The sequence below is a fragment of the Cyrtonyx montezumae genome, unplaced genomic scaffold (genome assembly GCF_038088225.1).
Source record: "Cyrtonyx montezumae isolate F1298 unplaced genomic scaffold, pur_monq_1.0 scaffold_3, whole genome shotgun sequence".
In the NCBI taxonomy this organism is placed as follows: Eukaryota; Metazoa; Chordata; class Aves; order Galliformes; family Odontophoridae; genus Cyrtonyx; species Cyrtonyx montezumae.
In genome coordinates, this window is record NW_027072034.1 from 125603999 (window position 1) to 125611413 (window position 7415).

Genomic DNA, 7415 nt, shown 5'->3' on the forward strand with positions numbered 1-7415 from the left:
AACCAAACACCACAGCTGAATTGGGAACGCTATGTCAGTCAATTTGTTCAAATACACACACACTTTTCTCTGCTCTGAAACACGCTACATTTCATGCTACATCTAAGGCTCAGCTGTAGCTGAGTCTTACTCAAAGCCTCTACCCTTGCTAGCCTCAGTATCTTTTAGCTAACACTTACATACCTTCATCACGGAGGAATCCATTTTGGTCATAAGAAGAGACCAGCACAAAAGGACAACAGAAAGTTTTATACTGTTTTATACAGTGAGAGCTCACCATTTACCACAACTAAGAAGCCAGCAAACAGTTCATGTCTTAACCAGCCCTTGTCAAACAGATGAGCGCTTTCATCAAATGGAAATGTGTGCCTGATATTCAGGACTGAGTTGGGATCACAGCTGTTCCATGTGACAGTGGTTCTTCCTTGTGCTTGGCAATAAAATTGCTATAATATTTGGTTCCCTTACTTGCCCCTGTAGTGCAAATAAATCATTTTTGTTTTGCCAATCCACAAAGTTTTGTTTCATTTTCTCCGTTTGAGGAAAGGATGGATGTCTGCAGGTGTTAGTTCTGTCTCATATCCAAAGTTACCAAGAGATACTCCCTTTCACGTTTACTCATTATTTTTAATAATAGGAACACAAGCCAGGTCTTTGTATTTTGATATTCCTGTCGGCTGTGCCTGAGACATCCAGATATCGTTCCTACCATCAAACAATTTATGGGAGCGAGATTGCTTAGCATTCTCCAAATGTTCCAGTGATGACAACAAGCTCTCCTGAGCAGGCTTTTCTCCATCAGCATGACAGAGTGCAATTTTATGTGCTGCTAGATGCTAGTTCTGCAGCTCAACATCACACAAATCTGAGATGACCCCGCTACCCACAGCCTTGCTAATGATTGCAGCTCTGTCTGGTGGCTGGATCCTGGCAAAGATTTTCTGTCTCTCATAACCTCTTCAGGATGACTTGTGAATGCAAAACAAGGAACTTTGTGTTGTGATGTCATGAACTACGCAACAGGCAGGGACTACTCACATGTTTCAGCTCTTATAGCCACACTGCAGCCCTGTGACTGCCACAAAGAGATTGCCTCTACACAGACAAGAAAGTATTCTTTCGCGACTCATTTTGTAGGTGGACTTTTCCATACCAGTGCCAGATTAGAGGGCTGAAAACGTCTGCAGTACAACAGAGCTGATGAATGGCTCTGGAAGTAGTGCTAAACTAGAGGTTTTGTTTAGAGATCAAACCATTTCTTTATAGCTCACAGTTCTATATACATAAACCAAGTAAAAACTTAAAATTGCTGGCAAAAAAAAAAAAAGCAGAAAAATAAAGAAAAAAATGTTAAGTTCATTGAAGTAGCTGTTCAAAAATACCAATTCAGTAACACAATTCAGAGTGCCACATGGCAATCTTACTTACTTGGAAGATGCACTTAATGTTTATAGTAAGAAATAAAGGTACCTTTCTAGCATACAGGGAAAAGCTTGCTTCCATTTCTAAAAGGCATCTTATTGCTTATAATCAAAAGTCAAGTAACTCTAAGATCTCTACACACATTTGCCTTCCTGTATGGGAGAACAGAGTCACAGTTGACTGAACTCCTGAGATGAACACTTTGTAAGAAATACAGAATTCAAGTGGAAAATTAGCTCTAAAATTGAAGTAAATCTGTGGGGTGTTTTCAAGTTTCAGTCATTTTCTCCTTCTTAGAGACACCAACTGTCCATTTCAGCATAGCTTTTCTTAAAACTGCTTGTAAAATATTTTGTAATACTTCGATGACGTACGCTAGCAGTGTTTAGTCCTTCCATTTGATTTTAGCAGGAGGATAAAATTCACATTGCACAGTACAATCATAGAATGGTTTGGGTTGGAAGGGTCCTTTAAGATCACTTAGTTCCAACCCCCCTGCTATAGGCAGTGACACCTCCCTCTAGAACAGGTTGCTCAAAGGCCCATCCAGCCTGGCCTTGAACATCTCCAGGGTGGGGGCATCCACAACCTCACTGGGCAACCTGTTCCAGTGTCTCACCACCATCACAATAAAGAATTCCTTCCTAACATGTAGTCTAAACCTCCCCTCCTCTAGTTTAAAGCCTTTTCCCCTCATCCCTCCCCAGGTTTCCTTGTAGGCCCCTTCAGATACTGGAAGGATGCTATAAGGTGCCCCCGGAGTCTGCTCTGTCGGGTCACTGTGAAGTCTTTGTCTACAGGCTTGCTACAGCAGGAAGGAGAACTTCCATGTCATCATGTGGCAGAACACAGAAAGAAATGAAGTTATGGAAAAGTATCAAAAGAAGCATAAACAAAGGTGGACAAAGATCTGAAAGTGGAAAGAATATTAATTCAATAAAAGGTCGGAAATGTGAGGAGGAGAAGGACACATTTATTATTACTGCAAGAGATGATGACACAAGCAGAAAACTGAATTCTTGTTACAAAACCAAATCAAAATTTACTCAGTAAAATAAGGGCTGAAATCATTCACAAGCAGACTAACCAAGAGTCTTCTTCAACAAGGAAGGAAGGATGGACAGTCCTCTCCCAGGTAACCAAAGATGCACACACTAACTCTTACATCCATTTCTCCAAATGAGACAGGTCTGCTGAAAAACATGTGATGCAAACATAGATTTTATTTTTAAGTCTTGAAGATGAAGGAAGCACTGTTTTTCAAGCAGCTAACAAAGCTATCTGGAGTTCTAATAGCACTAAAAGGGGATTTTAATTGACCAACAGCTGTTGTTTGGTATCTAGCAAGTGACTGAGTGGGAAGACCTGGAATTATGGATGATAAATTTTGGTTCAGGGTTTGAAAGACAGCAAAAGAGAAAACTCACATAGATTGGATTTGAGCCAGCAGGGAGGAATTAGGCAGAATGGGGATTGCGTGGTCTTTAGCAAAAGAAATGTCAGAAAAGAAAGCAGAAACTGAGAATTTCAGAAAAAGAACTATAAATTCAGCATCATTACAGCCTTCAAAAGGAGGAAACCCAATGTAGAAAGACAATTCTTTCCTTCCAGAACTGTTTTTGGCTTGAGTACAGTTAGTTTCCTTCATAGTAGCTCATACGGTGCTGCATTTGGGATTTGTGATCAAGACCGTGTTGTTAACACACCGAAGTTTTAGCTATTGTTGGGGGATGCTTACACAGCACCATGGCCTTTGCTGCTCATGCTGCCCCGTTAGTGAGTAGATTGCTGAGCACAAGAAGCTGAGAGGAAACACAGCCAGAACAACTGATCCTGAGAAACCTAAGGGTTATCTCACAGCATATAATGTAATGACCAGCAATAAAAACAGGGGAAAGAGGAGAGAGATAGGATGTGTGTAGTTAACGGCATCCATCTTCCCAGGTAGTTACACATGATGAAGCTATGCTTTACTGGAAATAGCTGAGCAAATGTAAAGTAGTGAATTAACTCCTTATTTGCTTTATTTGTGCACACATCTATTGCTTTACCTAATAAATTTCATCTTTACCCATAAATTTTTTCACATTTACCTCTTCCCCATTCTATGGAGGCTTAGCTCCCCACTCGGACTAACCTACAGCACTCACTAAAGGAAAAAGTCTGGTGATAACGAATGGCTTGGCACAGAAACCACACTAACAGAGCAGGCTCATTTAATCTCTACCATCAATAGTTATTTGGAGAACTTAGAGGATGGAGAGGTGGCAAAAGACTTAGAAAAGACCAAAAGGACATATATCTTCAAAAAGAGGGATGAAGGGCTAAAGACATAAATCACTCTTTTTTTTTTTTTTAAGAAAAAAACACTGATAGAAAAATTATTTGTAAGCGCCTAAAAGATAACAGATGATTAAACAGTCAAGATGGATTTGCTGAGAACAGACAGTCAAGCTAATCTCATTTCCTCCTATGACCGTCCTGCGGATCGAGGCAAAGAATTCACGTCATAAATCTCGGCGGTAGTGAAGCATTTGGCACGGTCTCATAACATTCTCACAAGACAGATAAGGAAAAGTCCAGACGAAACTAATAGATTAGACAAAAGGGTGGCTTCGCTGTTAAATGGAAGGGTGTAGGGAACAGGAGAGGCACAAGTACCTGCCCCCACTCCTACACTACATAGACCATGTGGTGGCCACCCTTAACTTTCCACTGTACTTAACTCAGATGTGCTTAACAGCTCAAAAATGTAAGCAGATCTTGGGTGGGTGTTGTTGGGGAGCTACTGCCTCTTCTCCCACGTAACTGGCAATAGAAGCAGAGGGAGTGGCCTCAAGTTGCACAAGGGGAGATTCAGGTTGGGCGTTAGGAAATACTTCTCCAAGAGAGTGGTCAGGCATTGGAACAGTCTGCCCAGGGAGGTGGTGGAGCCACTGCCCATGGAAGTGTTCAAGAAATGTGTAGATATCATACTGAAGGATGTGGTTTAGTGGGGAATATTGGTGAAAGGTAGATGGTTGGACAGGATGATCTTGAAGGTCTTTTCCAACCGTGGTGATACTATGATACTGTGTTATAATGTAAATACAGAAAGTAGTGATCCTATGATACCATGATGCTTGTAGAGCAGACAAAAGCAAACAACAAAGCCATCCTCCAATCTTGTTCAATACAGGTAATCTCATCCAGGCTTCTGTGTCTGGTTTACATCTCAACAGTGGGAAAAAAAAAAAAAAAAGAGTGGACGGGAGGGGAGGGGAGAGCAATTCCAATTATGTTTGTCCTAAGCAGAAGCAAAGGACAGAATAAGGTACACAGAAGATTGCTGGAAGGAGAAAATGTTTCCAGGTCAGTATGGAGAGCAGAAGTCACCACACCGTGAAAGCTTCTGACAGTAAGAGCCACAAGGCCACACAACAGTTGCCTGCAGTGGCTGTAGATGCAGTCTTACAAGAAGCCTTGTAGAGAGGCTTGTCTAAAGAGACTAGACAAGCAGCTAGCAGATGTAAGATATGCCTTCCAACAGGAGATACTCGTTAGTCTGTTATACATGAGCTTTTCAAAGCCTTCCAATATTGCAAATCCATTATTTTAATACCACACAGTGAATAAATGAGTAGTATGATTGATTTAAATCTGAGATTTATCAGGTCCTGTATGTGATCTACAGCACACCTGCACAGATGGATACTGCCATGACAAGCAAGCCAGCGGAGCAAGGGAAAGAACAAGGAATCAGGACTGTCACTTTCTCTAGCAGCAGTCATAGCCGTTTGCTGCTTGATGAATTATCAAGCCTTTGAACCCAAGCCTGTATATTAAAGACTTTCTTGGTCTCCTACATCACTTACTTTAAAAGTCAAACCAGAAGAGCATATGGAAAGCTCTCCAACACCAACTCCCAAAGCGGGCCCGTGCTCACGTAACTCAAAGCACAATTCAATCAAGGTCCAATTCAGTCAGCAGGAGCATATGGGAGAAGTTTCTGGTGTTCCACCTTGCGGAGTTACGACAGAAAACAGAACAACTGAATGCAAGTTGCTTCTGTGTAACACTGTCATTTTTGTATCAAACCTAAACGACCATTTTAAAAAGAGTCACCTTCAAGAGGAAGGATTAATTTATTTCTAGCACGAGGTCAGACAACATCAAGAACAGTTGTCATTATTTCATACTGGGTCTGGCTGGGATGGAGTGAGCTTTCCTCGTAGCAGCCACCGTGGTGCTGTGCTTTGGATTTGTGGCTACATACTGTTGGTAACACTGATGCTCTGGATGCAGCTGAGCATGGTGTTCACAACACGTGGGGCCTTGTCTCCTCTTTGCTGAAAGGCGTAAGAACTAATGTTATATATATAATTGAATTTGGGGTTTTTTTTAACACAATTAGGAAAAAAAAGAAGCACTTGAAAGCATCTTTAAATCAAATACAATTGCACGTGCATATGAAATCTGCCTGCTAGGTAAGGCATGCATCTTACTGATGCTCATGTGCAGTACATGCATCGGATTCAGGTGCATAACTGCATGCAAGGGTTAGGATGCCTGCCTCAGTCACACCATCCCTAGAGCAGCTGAGAGAATTCCTCCTCTATGAATAAGTGCTGACCTCTGTCATCACTTTCACACAGAGATGACACCAATCACTTTCTTGAAGTGTTCAGAAAACAGCCAAAAAGATGGAAAATATATTCTAAGGTATTTAGTCAGATATAGAAAAAAATGTTACCAGACAGCTTCCTGCAGCCCATGAACCAAAGAACTTCTATCTTAAGTTGTATATATATATAATATATTCATTAAAACAGACCACTCCTCACAACCTACTTTGTCTATCAATACTCAAGTGCACTTTTAATACCCCAGGAATCTCATTAGCATTTTCCCCTGTTGCCTTAACAAGGATCCCTTTGAAGAGAGCATAGAGGTTGCCTATATACTCAGTTCACAACTTAGTAATACTTCATTTGCCTTACACTACAGTATGCATCAATTGTGCTAGTAGTATCAAAAATTCTGTTTATGATTTAAATACCTGTATGGGAACTGTTGAATCACAGCCTGAACCAGATTGATCACCTGAGACGAGCATGGAGTCAGCTGCAGGAGCACAGGTGAAGGCAATTCACCTGTGTGACCAGAAGGGGTGGAGCCTGGCTCCACCTTCCCAGACCCCATTTAAGGGCTGACCACCACTGGGGAAAGGTCTCTTTCTGGAGGTTGCTCCTATGGAGTTTACTACTACAAGCCTAGAACATGGGTGAGCATTTTTCTTCATTTTGATTGTCTCTTCCCACCACAATAATCAGAAAGATTAACTATACCATCTGTAAAATATCTCAGCTACAATACTATTTGGCATTACTCATTCTTTTAATCATGCAAAACCAAATGACAGCTCATTTATGATAAAACTGTTTTCTTTGAGTTTAGGGAAGAATCTTGTAACAGCAAATCAGTTCAGAAAAGTGGAGAAAAAAAGTATCTCAAACATATTTTAAATAAAAATGTTATCTCAAAAAGAAACTCCAAGAATTTCTTTTACCACTGAGATTTTTATGAAATGGAGCTTTACTTTGTTGCTTTGTAATCTATACCTGGGAGCAGTGAGGAATCTCACTGCTTAGGCTGACTGGGAGCCAAAACATTTCCACAAGCAATATGTGGGGGGAAAGAAAGGAAAAAAAATCCCGTAAAGCAGCAGAAGAAGTTCTGCCAACATCATCAGTTTGTCCAGCAGAAAAATGCAAATATGCTATGAGAAAAGACTGTTAGCAATGAAGCTGGGCTTGCTGAATATGAATGCCTTCATTTAAATTATACTATAGATCAATGCAAAAAAATTGCTAATACAGTCAAAATTACAATACTTCCACACCTGGTTTCCAAAGCTATCAGGACCTACTATAATATGTATTACACAGCCTTCATGTTCTTTAGCTCAATTTGCCACAACAGTCACAGAACTGTAGGGGTTGGAAGGGACCTCC